The following is an 18,340-nucleotide window of genomic DNA, read 5'->3' as shown; positions in this document are numbered from 1 at the left end:
GAAGTAGAAACCTCAAAATTCCGTTTTGGCTCAAGTGTGATGGTTTCATTCACTTCATTGGAGTTCTCTATCGTAATAGGTTTGTCTATTGTTGGGCAACCTGTTAACCTTGATTTAAAATTGGGATCTGAGTTTGTTGGTCGACATTTTGGATTAGGAAGGATTACTATTAAAAGAATAATGATAAAAGAAAAACTTTTGGAATTAGTTGAAGACAATTCGGACATTGTTGTGGATGATTTTATTAGATTTTATATTTTACTAATTTTTAACACAATTATTTTTCCAGTTAGTAACTATGCTACACCAAAGTTTATTTTTCCCTAATTGGATGATTTGGATACTTTCTTTGACTATGGTTGGGGGGATGCCGCTTTTCGATTTTTGCGTGAAGAAATTCATGAGCACCTTGGCTATTCAAAAACTAAGAAAGAAAAAAAACATATGTTGATGGTTGCATTGTTGGGTTGATGGTGAGCTTGTTTTTTTGTATGTAAAAATCGTGATACTTTATAATTAAATACTAATTATCGTAATTTGTTCATAGGCATGGGTTTATGAAAGAGTCCCGTCACTTGGTAAACCTCGTGTGTTACATTGTTTTTCAAGGTTATTCAAATGGGGAGAAAGTGTGTAGCGACCCTACTCGGATCCACTATCTAATCAGAGTTAAGAGCATAATTAAACATGCATTAAATAAATCACTGCGAAAGACTTAAATAAAAACAGACTGGCAGAATACAACCGGTTAAACCAATTCGATTTATACAACCAAATTGAATAAATAGCCTAAAGGCAAAACCTACAACTAATCCTGCTGTCTTCACTGGTCACTGGCTACTCCAAGCTTGGTGCTCAATCCTGCACCTACACCTGCCCCGTCGAATGGGGTGTCCAGATACACAAAAAAGACTGGACGTGAGCTCTAAGCTCAATACGAAAGCACTGGGTAAAACATACAAATATGATGCATGCAAATGATAGGATATCCATATCTGGGATAACTATATATAACTGCTCAGTAATGGCGCCTACGACATGAGTGGTACAACCCGGGGAGCAAACCCTGTCGACACTGCTCATTCCTATAGGACGTGGACCGTGTCCCCCGATGCTAGCCACCCATGACCCGTCAGTCACTGGGCCCTAGACATCAACCATCCAGACAGGGCTGAGCGGCCCTACATGGCTCGTCTCACAAGATGGACAGACACAATATGATATGCACATGCTGCATAATAATATAACACACAAATGCAACATATAAGCATGCAAAACCCGCTGGCTTTCTCAGTCTGTACTTGCGTACCTTACTACAGGCAGGCCTAGCAGTCCCACTTTAGGTTCCAAGCCTATATCAGCTCTACAATGCAAATACCCATGCATCAATAATTAAGCTCTAAAAGCCTTAACTAAGCTATTGCATACTCCTAAATAATTTAAGGAGACCATAGCTATACCTGCGTCCGTCGTCAGCCCGCTGATGACAATTGCCTCAAAACTTAGGCACATCTTCGCCTCGACGTCGGGATCGCTATGCCACTTCTGGATTCCCAATAGGATGCCTAGAACTCCCTAGATCTGAGTTAGAAGGCCTAGGAATTGAGAGAGGAAAAGGAGAGGTGCGAGTTGAAAATGAAATTTCGGACCTCTATTTATAGGCGAAGTTCGGGCAGTCCGAACTCGACTTCGGATCCTCCGAACTAGTTCGGATCCCCCGTTCCTGACTTCGGAGCCTCCGTTCCTGTTCGGAGCCTCCGATCCGAAGTCCCATCAATGATGTCACCCATGACGCATTATCTTCGGAGCCTCCGATCCGAGCTCGGATCCTCCGAACCCGTTCGGATCCTCCGATCTTTGGTTCGGATCCTCCGATCCATCCGAACCCTCGAAACCTTCCCGACCATTTTCGAGTGTTCTGAATCCATTTCTGGACTCCGTTAACCCATTTAGAATTTCCTTAATCATGTTTTACTTAATCTAAACATGATTACACGATTAATTATTCATTAATCGTTAATTCTGGATACGGGTCACTACATTCTCCCCCTCTTAAAAGATTTCGTCCTCGAAATCTAAGGTAGAACCTTGAGAACATATTAAAGACCCTTGTCCGAGTGTATGGTCGAAATAGCTTTCGACAAATTCAGACTCTTGTCGAATCCTCTACAACTCCATTAATGCTGAACCGCATTAACATTCTTCTAGCTGAAAAACCATTGCGCTACTGGTCGATAGTCGAACTCCTCTAGCACTCGCATATCACAACATTGATACGTCCTCCAAACTGACCCCGATCTCTCTGGTCACGAAAGATACCAACACCCACTTGACCGAGATTATCGTCTCAAAGGAAATATTATACTGACGAAGACCAAGTCATGAACTAACTGGTTTTACTGCATTCGTCGAATTACTTATCGAATCTAACCATCTAATGGTTCCAAAATTTCTCGGTGCTCAACACCTCTAATTAGGAAACACTATTCCCAACACTGTGCCCTGATGATCACTATCATTACTTGCAATTTATGACGCTACGTCATCTCCTAGCCATTGGCCTGTGAAATCACGCATACATTGCAATGGAATTCATTACACCTCTCATGATCTGCATCATCTCAACCATAGGTTATTCACCCATGAATCTCAATCGATAGACATCCTCTGGTTAGTTATACATACTCGCAACCACTGTACACACATCAAGACTAAGGCAAGCTCCCACCAATATGCTCGACTGGGACATTCCACAGTGCACAGACATATGGAAATGCTTCCTATTTCGTCCCAAAACTCGATAGTCATTGCACCTGGTATAACTCAACTCAGAGTCTCTGATAATACCATCAGCTCATACCAACCTCCCAAGGTTGAACATACTGATCCTGGAACTAAATCCCAACGGATTCTCAAAAGTCAAATCACTCCCTTGCCGAACGCATCAGTCTCAGCACTGAACGATCTAATTCGTCGATTCCCTAGTCAATCCTGGGAAATACTTGTTCTTGAAGTAACTTGCCACTCGACGCACATTCAAATATCGATCATTGCTAACGCGCAATATTCTTGACGAATGGTCCGCACTGATGTGGCTTGTTGACTGAAAAGAACAAAGTTGCTTCATCGCTATCTTGCGAAATCTTCAATTCCCACAACAATCTTGTTGGCTACTAAGTCGATCCTTGACTATCTCAGTCACACATCGCACATCACTCGCTGAAAATTAATGGCACCTCCTGCCGGACCTTGAGAACTCGATCCCGGTTAATGTCACATCCCCCAATCAAACAACTGATGTCCATAGAAGCATCCAATCCTTGTTGGATCCTAAACCCAATGGCATAATTAAGGCATCATGACAAGAAAGCTATCCAGGGAGTTACCAATTCCTTCGCTTGTCTCCATCGTCAAATTAGCACTTAACTTGATCATACAATTCAATTGCAATCTTTCGATAGATTCGTCCCTGGCAACCTAGAGGCTCTAAATCATCCGAATTGTCAAATGCTCTGAGATGGTATCCAGTACTCATCCCATAAGCACTACTCGAAAAATAATACTCCAACTATTTCTTAATTGCTACATCCCGATCAACCCTGATTGGCTCAACTAATCGAATTCGTCGATCTACTTAAGCTCGCACTTATCAGATCAGACCACCACTGATCATCCAATCTACATGGCTCGGTCAATAACCATGACTCAGCTGCCACAAAGAACCATTTCCAAACGGTGTCAGATCACGGTACATAAGTAGTTTACTTGGCACAAGTCCTGCGCCTTTTCAGCACTACTAACCGCTGCTTCGTATTCTGAACTTAACCATCCTAACTCTGACAGAGTTACCCAATAACCACTAGTAGTCACTAGCACAGATCCCGTGCCACCTCAGCACTACTAATCGTTGTCTTGTTCACCCAAGGCAAACATCCAGATAAACTAAGCCCATTTCCATCCCATGGAAAATCCTACGCTCAATCTCTGAAAATATCAGACAGTACTTAGTGCAATCACCGGACTCACTATCCTTGCCTCGTTCATTCAGGATGAACATCGCGATTCGTCAAGTCCAAAGTTATACCTAAGGAATTCCAAAGATTCCCAACATTCCCGGACATGCTCCTGGTTATATTCCACGCTAGGATTGTGCAACAAATTAAGACTGAGGTAGCTTACCACGATAACCCACCTGGACAATCACCAAGGTTTCACGGGTATAGGCCACGCTTCCCTCACATCTCAATTAATGCTTATACAATCCTTAGCATACTGTATAAACCATCACAGATGAAGTCCATCATCATGAAGTAATTCTCCTATTCGAGTCTAAGTCTTGAATCAGTATCCCATCCAGTATCTCGGATGACTCCTATCACAAGGAAATTCTAACCACAACTCTGATGACAACCCCTAGTCATCGCTGGTAGAAATCTGTCCACCTACTAGATCCACACGTCTAGCAGTAGCCCAAAGGTTAATACCTATATGCTCAAGGTACACACTCGTCAAGGAAATCCCTCCATGACTGGTTCCCAGCAGAACACTCAAACTATATCTCTGGCACACCAGACGATATCAAACCATCGATATCAAACCTGATATCTTAATCCAAGGTCATACCCTATCGTGACTGCTACCAAATCCCTAGACTGAGTAGCCTTCCCACCGCCAATCCTGAAGCACCAAGGCTCCCAGATAACCTCTGAAGTACAAAGACTCCCAGAGTAACACTGGCATAGGGTCGCACCCCATCACATCTAGTCATGGTCATAGTCCACAACTCTCGGCATATACTGGACCTGGTATCCTGATGAAAACCCATCATCACAAGTCTCAACCTAACGAAGGTCAGACAGCCTACTGTTCCAAGAAAACAACCTAGAACAAAGCCCAAATGTTCTAAACCGAACAATACCCTTAATGCCTCTAGATGAGTTCACTCATCGCTGGCACTAACATAGTCCACTGACTAACTAGGTCAATCCTAGGAAAACGCCTAGACTAACCACAAGTCCAACAGTCACAGTCGGCTCACTCAAATCCCATGAGCTGCAATAGTTGAACGCTAATCAACTAAACCCAATCCAAACTTCCGCACAATCATGCAATCATCCATGAATTGCTGGATAAATAAAACATGTATCACTTATTTCAAGTTATGTACAATTTCTTTATTACAAACCCATGTAATACATCCAGTATTCAAAATACAATGAAATGTACAACCAAACTTGAAATAATACAACCAAAGTATGATGATTCTTTACAACTGAAATACTGTTTACAACTACAACGATACAGTATTTAAATCATCGTACTAGTCTTCGTTTCTTGAGCATGAAGCTTCTAATCGACACACGCATCGATACAAGCATACTCCCGACCAAGTCTCTCTACATGTCCTCCTACGAAGAACTCCGGAGAAATTGATCGTGATAGCTAACCAGCTATGCTCTGCGTCAGTGCATGTCAGTCGACCTCTTTTGCTCACGATCTACCGTCAGCGTTCTTCTTGTAACCAAATCATGCTTCTGAACATGAAGTTTCCCGTGTGCTTACCGAACGTATCCATACAAGCATACTGGCAAAACTATGTTCCGCATGAAAATCTCTCCAACTACGACTGGAGAATCTTCATAGTAGTGTCATCATGGTAATGACTGTACAGATGCAAGCATCAAGTAAGTCCCCACCAATCCTCTGCCACTGCCTCTGGCATCCGGTACTCAATCCAAAGCTAGGATCCACATGAGTAGAAATCTTGAAAACTCGAACACGATCCATCACTCCTGTCCGCACTTGCTGGAATCCCATAAGCCAAATCTTCAGAAATCCTGCCGATGATGATAGTCTCTGGGAAAACTAATCGCCACATCATCACCTCTTCCAAGGTCTCATCAAATCTATAAGGATAACCCAAAGTCTCATTACTATATCCCAAGTCTCTTGCATGCATATGCTCTGATACCAATAAATGTAGCGACCCTACTCGGATCCGCTACCTAATCAGAGTTAAGAGTATAATTAAACATGCATTAAATAAATCGCTGCGGAAGACTTAAATAAAAACAGACCGGCAGAATACAACCGGTTAAACCAATTCGATTTATACAACCAAATTGAATAAATAGCCTAAAGGCAAAACCTACAACTAATCATGCTGTCTTCACTGGTCACTAGCTACTCCAAGCTCCTGGTGCTCAATCCTGCACCTACACCTGCCCCGTCGAATGGGGTGTCCAGATACACAGAAAATACTGGACGTGAGCTCTAAGCTCAATACGAAAGCACTGGGTAAAACATAAAAATATGATGCATGCAAATGATAGGGTATCCATATTTGGGATAACTGTATATAACTGCTCAGTAATGGCGCCTAGGACACGAGTGGTACAACCCGGGGAGCAAACCCTGTCGACACTGCTCATTCCTATAGGACGTGGACCGTGTCCCCCGATGCTAGCCACCCATGACCCGTCAGTCACTGGGCCATAGACATCAACCGTCCAGATAGGGCTGAGCGGTCCTACGTGGCTCATCTCACAAGATGGACAGACACAATATGATATGCACATGCTGCATAATAATATAACACACAAATGCAACATATAAGCATGCAAAACCCACTGGCTATCTCAGTCTGTACTTGCGTACCTTACTACAGGCAGTCCTAGCAGTCCCACTCTAGGTTCCAAGCCTATATCAGCTCTACAATGCAAATATCCATTCATCAATAATTAAGCTCTAAAAGCCTTAACTAAGCTATTGCATACTCCTAAATAATTTAAGGAGACCATAGCTATACCTGCATCCGTCATCAGCCCGCTGATGACAATTGCCTCAAAACTTAGGAACATCTTCGCCTCGACGTCGGGATCGCTATGCCACTTCCAGATTCCCAATAGGATGCCTAGAACTCCCTAAATCTGAGTTAGAAGGCCTAGGAATTGAAAGAGGAAAAGGAGAGGTGCGAGTTGAAAATGAAATTTCGGACCTCTATTTATAGGCGAAGTTCGGGCCGTCCGAACTCGACTTCGGATCCTCCGAACTGGTTCGGATCCCCCGTTCCTGACTTCGGAGCCTCCGTTCCTATTCGGAGCCTCCGATCCTGACGTCGGATCCTCCGAAGTCCATCAATGATGTCACCCATGATGCATTATCTTCGGAGCCTCCGATCCGAGCTCGGATCCTCCGAACTCGTTCGGATCCTCCGATCTTTGGTTTGGATCTTCCGATCCATCCGAACCCTCGGAACCTTCCCGACCATTTTTGAGTGTTTTGAATCCATTTATGGACTCCGTTAACCCATTTGGAATTTCCTTAATAATATTTTACTTAATCTAAACATGATTACATGATTAATTATTCATTAATCATTAATTCTGTATATGGGTCACTACAAAGTGAACTTTTACTCAGCGTTAAAGTGACTGAATCGCTGTTAAATTCGATAAGTTGTAACAAGGTAACTAGATCATTTTTTTGACACTTTTGTTTTAAATTTGATTGTGAAGCTAACTAGATCCCATTTTTGTGATTAGATTCTGTCGATTGTAGCATTTGAAAAGGAAAAAAACTGATTGGTGATATGCAGATTGGTGGCGAGGTAATTCATTTTGATTGAAAATCACTCCTGTATTGAGAACTTACAAAATAATAGACTCATTGTTAACAAATTATTTATCTGAAGGTCAATAATCTTTTGAAGGATGCAGATTTGTTATCTTATGTTAAAAGTTTAGAAGTTGAGATAAAATCTTTGAAGGAAAAATGTAATGCCTTTGAAGGGGTTCCTTTGAGTAATTGTGATGGTGATGTGAATAAAGAAACTAGTGGTAATTCTGGTAGAGATAGGATGAAAATGCATATCATGGTGGTGAAAGTTTGAATGTGAAGGTGAACTACGATGGAGATCAGTTGTTGGACAATTTGACAAAGTTATCTGTGGAGGAAGTTGTAGGTGATAGTGATGAATCTAGCGGCATTGTGGGATCTGAAGAATTGAATATCAGTAATCCTATTAGCACTCCGCAACCAAAGAGAAAACGTTTGTTTCATTGCAAGAAAGTTGCTGAGGAGCATGTTGACTTGGTATTGTATATAAAAACCCAATACTTGTTTTATGATAATTTTAGATACTCGTATGACTTATTGTTAAATTTGTGTAGTCTGAAAGAAATTTAGATGTTGTTGGAATTGCTTCAAGTGCGGTTGAAGCAACCTTGATTCAGTACCGTGGCACACTTGATTACTCTGGGCATAAAGAGCTTTGTTCTGATGAAAGAAATATCATAGAGACATTTCTGAACAGGGATATACTCGGGTAAATATATAAATTGTTTTAGGGATAACTCATATTTAAGTTATTTGAATTTTATGTTTTCTTATTTATGTCATTGTAGTGGTATATTTTGGCAACATAGTGAAGTATTCCTCGATGGAGCTCAACTATTGGAGTGCCTATTTGGGGAAGAATTACGGGAAGATGTTGTTTTTGCCTACTTCAATATATTAAGCAGCAAAGAGAGATTATATGGTCATGAAATTTTTTGCATGCCTCCGTATGTGTAGGAAAGTAGTGTAATTTCCTCTGTATGTACCTCAAAATTTAGTGTAACCAGATTATCATAAACTAATAATTGTTTTTTGACAATAAACAGATTCGTGTGCTTGAGAAACTTGAGACTTGGAAGAAAAAAAGGTGAAAGATCTTGAATTTGGTGCATTTATGTCAAAGATTTGTGCAAGTACTAGAGAGAAGCTATCGAATCTCACTTGTCAAACCCTTCAATGCTACAAATACATATTTTTTCCTATATGTTATAGGAATCACTAGTGTCTATTAATTTTTAATCCTTGTCAAAAAAATTTCATCGTGAAAGACTCGTTGTCCTCCCCATTCTCCAAAGGTGCCGCCAAAGTTTATGTAAGTCAGAAATCAACTTATGTGTTTATTTGTCAATTACTATTTAATATCTAGTTATTTGATGATTTTAATTTTGTCTAGGCAAAGTTTGTGGCTGGGTATCTTTGAAACGTGCTACATCGCGACTATGGAAAAGATGATGTCTTATTCCAAAAGAGTCGTAGACAAGAAGCTGACTTGAACTGCGGTGTGTTCATATGTTTGTGGGGTGAATGCTTTGCAAGAGATGATCCTTCAATTTGGAAGAAAGAAGAGGTTTGTTCGATAGCAGCCTATAGAGCACATATTGTTTCTATGATACTGTCAGATGACAGAGCAATCTTGCCAAAAATTTGAATTTCGTTGCCGATAGAGCAATCTTGCAAAAAGGTTGAATTCCATTGCCAATTTCTTGGGAAAATCGTGGTGTTTTGTGTTGGAGGTTTTTGAAGACATGCAATGTATTTTGGCTTTGTTTTGGAAATACTGTATCACAATATTTGGATTGATAGTGGTTTGTAATGCTTGTGGTTGCCAAAACATTTTTTGGACTACTGTGGTAAATATATCGTTCACTACTTGAAGTTTAAAATTTTATCATATTTTATTGATTTCACCCATTGTCATGAAGTGCTCACACTTCCAAAGGACACTTTCATTTATATATCAGGTACAATTGACTATAAATAAAGTATTATTTCACCCCAAATTGAGCTCTAACATAAATATATCGTGCAATACTTGAAAATTTTATGTTCAATATCCACGTTATGTATAATTAATATTATTAAATGGTAATGCGACTATGCCATCATATACTCGTGCATAATTATACAGAAGTTAAGAATTTTATCATATTTTATTGATTTCACCCATTGTCATGAAGTGCTCACACATCCAAAGGACATTTTCATTCATATATCAGGTACAATTGACTATAAATAAAGTATTATTTCACCCTAATTGAGCTCTGACATAAATATATCGTGCACTACTTGAAAATTTTACGTCCAATATCCACGTTATGCATAATTAATATTATTAAATGGTAATGCGACTATGTCATCATATACTCATGCATACATAATTATACAGAAGTTTAGAATTTTATCATATTTTATTGATATCACCCATTGTCATGAAAATTGAACTATAACACACTTGGTGAAACAAATACTTTAGTTATGCGTGATCAATATAGTGGAGCACTAGCATATATAACATCACCTAGGCATGTCATACACAATTCATACTCAATTCCAAAATAATTTCATTCTCAATATTTGTTACTCATTATGATTCCACTACATAATTTAGATTGTATAATAGTTTGGAATTTTATATAATATCATTCATTTCAAATGTTATATTATACTTAATCGAAGTACAATTTCATACCATAATAGTATAATTTTATAAAATTAAAGTATTTTCCTCTAATATTTTTATGACTTTAAGGGTGTTCAAGTCTTACCACATTATTTGTTTATTGAGTACAAATTTAAGAAGTATTACACATTATTTATGAATCTATATTTCAAATCACTCGTAACATTGATTAATGGGCTACACCGTAACATAGCACTTTTATAAACAAATCGAGTATTGTAAGATCAATCGAATTACTATTGCATAATATAATAGTATAATTGCATAAAATTCGAATACTTTTACACCTTTTTATTACTTTTTGAATCACATTAACAATTTCAAGTCATATGTCAAATTTGCCCCTTTTTTGGAATAAGATAAGGATACGAGGGTATAATCTCTTCCATTTTCATCTGCTGCTACAACTTTGGTCTTCACAAAACCCATCAACGACACCATATGAAGATTTCATCTCTAAAATCGTGAAGAGTGAATAAACCAAGGCAAGTTTACACTCACTAAAATACTTATTTAAGCCGATCTCTTATTTTTTATACTAAGTTTATTTCCAGATCTATAGTTTAAAAATGGAGTTAAAGGAAGCACCCGAATGCAAATGTGGGGGAGGAAAAATGGTACTTCGAAAAGCTGGTCCATGCTCAATACGTCCAGGAGCTCACTACTATATATGTCCAGGAGATCTCAATCATTTGAATCACTTTATTTGGTATGATGATTATAGTGGAAAAATAACTGAGACACCTTCAGAAAAAGAGCAATCATCAACTTCTTCAGTTTTCAACTATGCTCAACCTGTACAAGATGTATTGCATCGGAACTCGCAGACCCAGCTGAACTCGAAAAATAACCTGGAAAATCTATCAATTGTGTGTTGCTGTTTGGGTGTGGAATGTTTATCATCGTTAGTTTCCTTTTTGTGACTCTTCTGTTTGTTTTGATGACCCATTGATGTAATAAATTGCAAGTATTGAATATTATGATTGGGTTTTTTAGTGTAATATATCAGTTCGTGAATGTTTAATCTTATTCAGATTTTGTTATCTTAAGTTTTCAATCTCGTGCAATTTTTTATGATTGGTAACTATTTACTAGATAATAAACTTAATGTGTTCCAAATTTGTTGCCGATTTTGATTAGAATAAGTTTCACATTTATTGGTAAAAATAACCCAAGAATAATACACTTTGTTGTATTTGATACAAGAATTTCTGGAAAAATCTTAACATGAGTTGTTCACGCAAGTAAACAACCATTTCACACAAACATTTCATAAGACATCAACCAAAAACACAATATACATCCAAATATCCTATATAAATGAACATAAAAGCCATTTCATAAGCACATCTCATAATAGTACAAAAAGTATCATCATACAAAAAAGGTCTACTACATTCATCAATTAAAACACATAAAAATAGTCTCTCATGTCAAACAACAAAAGTAGTGGCAGAAACACATTACAACCAAAAACATTTGGCTATCAGTACATAATGCTAGCCAAAAAACAACACAATATCAGTACATAATGCAACCGGATCTTGTACGCCTTCTGCTACACCCACCGAAACTTGCTTCATGCTCAAGCTCTGACAACCTCTTAGGCCCGTCCAATAATTAAATCAAATATTTCAGATGTTTCTCAATGATGAAATAAAATAACAAATGAATGGATAAATACAGTACAATAAATATGTATGCTACATACAAAATCCGCAGAATCACAACCAATTAGTTGAAAGCTTCTTTGCAAGTCCTCCTGTTATGCCCGGTCCTATTACACCTCTTACACTTTGTCACACGGTATTCAACTTGAGAAGGGATCCTCTCAGTCCTTCTACGTCCAGGTTGACTATGCACTGTAGGAGCATAAATTGTATTTCCCTCATCAATATAACCTTCATACATGTCAAATGTTGGAATAGGATTGATGACACTTTTGTAAGCTTGTCGATAACTTCCAATCTTAAAACAATTGTCACAAAAATTATACACTGACAAGGACTTGGATTCTATACACGCACAAGCGTGCTTGCATGGAAGCCCATAAATTTGCCATCCGCGACATGAACAACTTGAATATATCAAATCAGCAACAAAAGTTTTATCCCCATCAACGACATCAAACCTTGCTCCACATGACCTATGTACCTTCAAGGTACGTGATTTACTACAGAAAACTGAAACATCTTTCTCCTTTTTAGGACTTAAATCTTGAACCATATTCAATGTTGATTCTCATCTTCGATGCATCATTGTCATAATTTGAATATGTCTATTGTCTACCATACCAACAATATGTAGATATTGAGCACCTTTAACCCAATTGTTCCAACTTTCAGTTGTATTATTATTAACGACACCCCATCTCTTACCCATGAACAAAGCATTTACCCAATTCTCTGGCAAAGAATTCACAATAAACTCACTAGCAAGTGACATGGATTCATTTATACAATTAATATGTTCAAGAAACTCATGTCTAGATAGGGCATATGCAGCTTTCTTCAAGACTGAAAACCAGTGTTTTTTTATTATAAAGAGGATACCTTCGCAAAATCTACATACACCATAAAAATCATAAAAGAAAATAATTACTCAAATCTTATATAAGTCAAGAAAAGTGTATAAATAAAATAATAAAACTAAACTAACCTGTTTGACAAAATTATCTACAAGATGTCTAAGGCAATAAGCATGGTGACTACCACGAAACACAGATTGAATGGCCTTGATAAAACCCAGATGTCTATCAGAGAAAAAGGTAAAGTTTTGAAACAAAAAGATACCCTGTGACGCAAGGGCATCTTTTAAATGATCACAAAACCAGTTCCAGTTACAATCATTCTCTGCATCTACAACAGCATATGCCACTGTGAATAAATCATCATTAGCATCCTTGGAGACAACAACCAAAAGACATCCTTTGTACTTATTCTTAATGTGACAATCATCCAAAAATAGTAACGACCGACAACCACTTGCAAAACCAACTAGACAAGCATGTAAGCAAATGAAAAGTCGTTTGAATTTGTTGGTCATTTGATCGATTTCATATTCGGCAAAACTTCCAGGATTCGTTTGTTTAACAGCATGGCAATACCATCGTAACTTATCATATGACCCCTTCTCTGTCCCATAGATATCATGCATTGCCATTTCTTTGCCCATCCAAGCTTTATGATATTCAAGTTCCACTCCAAAATCTCTTTGTATGTCTTTTATCATTGTACATGGATGATATGAAGGTTCCCTCCTCAACTTTTCTATCACCAAATTAGCTACCCAAGTTGAATCGGCTTTTGGATGCCCTCTGGACCGCAAGTTATCCTCACCACATGTATGATTTAGTTTACATTTTCTAATATCAAATATATTATCTGATTTATGTTTAGAAGCACATATCCTCCAGTCACAATTTTCGTCACTACAGACATCGACCTTATCTCTGTTATTTTTCTTGAAACAAAAAGATCGTCTAGTGGAAATAGAATAGTTCTTAATACAAATTCTGAATTCTACGACATCTTTAAATATTTGACCTTCACCGCGTATGCATTGACAACAGGAGTCAATAGAATTTCTTGCACTGCAAATTTCTAGCTTGGTTTCACCACTTGAATTTATATCATCTTCAAGTTCAACCCTTACCATTAATTTCAATTTAAAATCAGACTAAAATAGAAAAAAAATCATTTAAAATTTAAGCGGAATTCATATTTACAGCATCACATATAAAAAAATATACTAATGAATAATTAGACACCACATACAAAAAGCACAAACAAGACAATGCACAATATTCCAACCAGATTAAGCTTATTCAATAGTTAAATAACATATAATGATTACTTGTTCGTATTTATTCTTCCACGACTTGGTTCAAATTTTTTTGTTGCTTTCAGATTAATTAAGCTCAGTTTCAGATACATGAAGATTTCGTACATCATTGTCGTCATTCAGAGTCACGACAATATTCTCATGAAGAGCTATGAATTACAGTGCCGTTAATTGAGGGTTAATGTCCGCACATTTCTGCCCTAAATTCTGAAATAGTTCCAGTAGCGTGACACCATTAGGGATTGATATTAAAAAAGCCCATCTAGGTACCGACAGCTGCCAACAAATGAAAAACTCGTGATTCCAGAGCCGAACTCCATATATACCATCAAACTGAAAAATTGAACACAAAATGTCACTTGAAGCCGTGGGAATGAATCTTTAAAGAAAGTTCAAGATAAAAATGTTAGGTTTTAATTCATTGACAACATAAAAGTGAGAAAATGAAATGTGAGCTTACAAGTTACGATTGGAATACAGATTCGAAAAGATCAGATAAATTGCACGCCACTACGCGAGAAATTATTCAAATGCTGCGATGCATTTTTCTTAATTTCCAGATTTCGGATCAATTTGCAAGATCAACAATCACGAAGACAAACACCACGTCACAAGGAACACAATGAGGGAAAATGAAACGACCCTGACTCAACTTATAAATTAAACTAAATAAAAATACGGATTTTCAAAAATTTTCGGCATGACCTCTCTGTTTATATTACAACCCACCTGTCACAGACAACAGTCAAAATAAAACGACCAACAATACTAAATAATTCAGACCGAGAAACGAACGAAGATCTGAGAAGAAGATACGACAATTCAACCATTAAAAATAATTAACACTTTGATATTTCCATGCCCCAAGACAATCAATGAATCTTTACATTTACATTAATCCAAGAAACAGAATAAAAGACTATGAAATGTTAAAATAAACTTTTGCGGAAGAATAGCATAGGTCGGAGGGATGTGCTGTGTCCGCATCGCATTCCACTCGATAGTCTTGCCCCTCAATCTCTAAGAAATACTCCTCACCTGAAAACAATAAGTGTAGTGAGTCTAAAAGACTCAGCAAGAATATGGGGAGGAATAACGAGTACTACGTAAATACAAGCACACACAGATTAAAAATAACTGATACTAAAAATACCTTTGTTTCGTGCCCTTATTTTAAACAAGTAAATAAACTTCAAAATGAATAAGAGAACATGAAATGAAACATATGCATGACTAAGTCAACATAATCAATGAAACTGCATAATTGTATCTGAATCTGTAACTGTAACTGTGAACTTAGATCCTTGATTGTGACTCTGTGATTGCGATCATGATCATGGCTATAGTGCACAATGCCGCAAGGAGGTCGAGATGAAACCCAACCCGTACTTGCCCTATTGGTAAGGGAGACCAAAATAGCTCCGGCCCCATACGAACACATGCTAAGGTAAGGAAACCCATAATGAATTGGTAAGGGAGGCCAAAACGTCTTTCAGCCCCACACGAATACATGAATATATAGTCACAATCATCTCACTTCGTTCAAAAAAATATTTCTTTCCTTTATTAAATTTGAGACTTAGCATGCATATGTAAATATGACGTACATGTATATGCTAATCAATAATCATGCATATGACTCACACATGGATGATCGGGATGGTGATTTAGGAACTAAACCAAAGGATGGAAGATTTAACCCATAATTTGCACTACGACGAATTTGAGCGGTTTAACCGTAAAATTTATAACTTACTCGATTCATATCCAAAAAGGATTCCGCTTGAAACCACAACTCCACGACACTTAGAACTAAGTAAAGAAGTCATCCTCTGAATTTATTTCCTAAACGATCAGTTTACAAAAATTTAAATTCCGGGCAGCAGCCTTATTGGTTTCAAAATTCTGTACCTAGTCAAACAAAAACTCTAGAACCCAATCGAAACTTATCCGAATTGATTTCCGCTTGAACCGACGTATTTCCAACATCCTAGACCATTTCCGAACTCGAGCCCTTACCCGAAACCCGAGTTTAAAACCCTGTCTTAAACAGCTTTCGGACAGCCCGCCCTTTGTCAAAAATTCTGCTCATGTTCCTAGTTATACATCCAATGAACACCTTATCTAAATGACCCCAATCTTCCAAGCTAATGAACTAGGACCAAGACCAAAGCATTAGTCTCTCTCTAACCCATCAAACCAACCCCTCAAGCCCTCCTAAACTCGGCAACAGTGCAGTCCCAGCCAACCCCAATACCTAGCCCGTCCCTAACCTCAATTTCGAAACTCCCAAATATCCAACCTACAAACCGAATCCGAGCCATCCTAAACGCTACCATGTGAACTACATATCACCCATGATAGCTCCTCAATCACCATCCCTCGAACACAATCAAAATATGCAAAAAAATTCAAACACAACTCAAATAAAATTTCTGGGCAATTTCCGAACCAACACTTAAGGATGAAGAAATGAAGAAGCCGATACTCCCCATTGAAGAGCAGGGAAGACCTCGGCTGAGTGAGTGTGTGTTTGCGGGTGGTGTGTGTGTTTAGCGTGTAGTGTGAGTTTGTGTGTGGCTAGGATTCAATCTTGTATTCAAGTGTTAGATTAGGTAACCCTAGAAAAAAAATGTGATATAAGAAATTCATGAAAAAGTGCAACACACTTAAAAAGGGCTAAACCAAAATAACAATTAAGACTATAAATTAAGTCGCACTAAATAAAAATGCAAGTTTAGAATCCTAATTTAAAATATCAAATTTGATTTTACTAGTCCGGGGATTAAAATGCTATCCTAGAATTAAAATCAGTACTTTATATATTTTGATGTCGCAACGATAAATAAAATTTTTAAACAATAAACAGAGCAATTAAAATAATTTAAACAGGCTAGACTAATGTTTAAAATAATTTAAATAAAAACACAAACGGACATAAAAATCTTTAAAATGATTTGAACAATTAAAAAGGATTTAAAATAAATAAGCTAGAAATTTAAAATAATTTAAAATAATTAACCGCTAAACTTATGCTATTTAAAATAAATAAGTTGGACACTCAAAATATTTAAACAAATAAGCTAAACAATTAATTAAAATAATTTAAATATGCAAGTTTAAACCTTTAAAATATTTAAAACAAATAAATTGCATAATAAAATCATTTAAATAAATAATCAAATATTCTATTAGCACGCAATTCAAATAAGGAATTTTAAATCAGATAAACTTAAAAATAAGAATCCTAATATTTATTAAATTTAATGCATGAGATTTAGTAGATTTGATTTTAGGCGTCACAGAAAAAACTGATTTTCTTACTGAGTTTTGAGGAATGAAGATTAAAGAAGAAATTATGGAACAAACAGGACAAATGAAGAAAGAAGAAGAAACAAGCGAACAAAAATGGTCAGGGAAGAAATCACGTGTTTTTCTTGTGCCAAAGAAGGGTAGTTAGGTAATTTTCTAGATTTGGATACTTGAAACTATGAAGTGGGGTTTGTCTGGGACTGAACACAAATATTATTCAAGTAGGGACTAATTTACAAAGAAACATGTGTTTTGGATATTTTAGTGTAATTCACCCATGAAAAATTCAAATATGTGATTTTTTTCAAGAGAATTTTTTTAAATAAAACATTTAAGCCATCTCCAACCATAAATTCTATTTTAGTGTAAGTTTTGTATTATTTTAGTATAAGTTTCGCACCAAATTCAACATCCATCTCCAATCCATTTGTACCAAATCTTGTATCAAAAAGAATATTCTCATAATATTCCTTGTAATTGAATTATGTGTTCAAATATATATGAGTTAAAATTGTATTGTTGAATTAATTATTTACATTTGTTTTAAACTATTATATTATTTATAATAATTAAATCAAACCAATAATTAATTATTATAATTAATATTAAAAAATAAATAATTACACATTTATTTATAAATTTAATTTACAAATTATAATTAAAATTTTATGTTGAATATTTAATTATAAATAAATATTATATTATTATCTAAACATTAATTATAATAATTAAAAAGTAATAAAACAATTTAAAAAATAAAAAAAAGTAAATCGGCATGTGCCAATTCAGGGGTAGTGGGCGCTATTTTGGGCCAAACACACTCTTATAGAGCATTGACTTTTCTATTGACTTCTTGTTTCAAAGATTTTCTCCAACCTATTGTATTTA

The sequence above is a fragment of the Henckelia pumila genome, chromosome 4 (assembly GCF_033568475.1).
Source record: "Henckelia pumila isolate YLH828 chromosome 4, ASM3356847v2, whole genome shotgun sequence".
In the NCBI taxonomy this organism is placed as follows: domain Eukaryota; kingdom Viridiplantae; phylum Streptophyta; class Magnoliopsida; order Lamiales; family Gesneriaceae; genus Henckelia; species Henckelia pumila.
The sequence above is the reverse complement of the archived record's forward strand: the minus strand, read 5'-3'. Positions refer to the sequence as shown.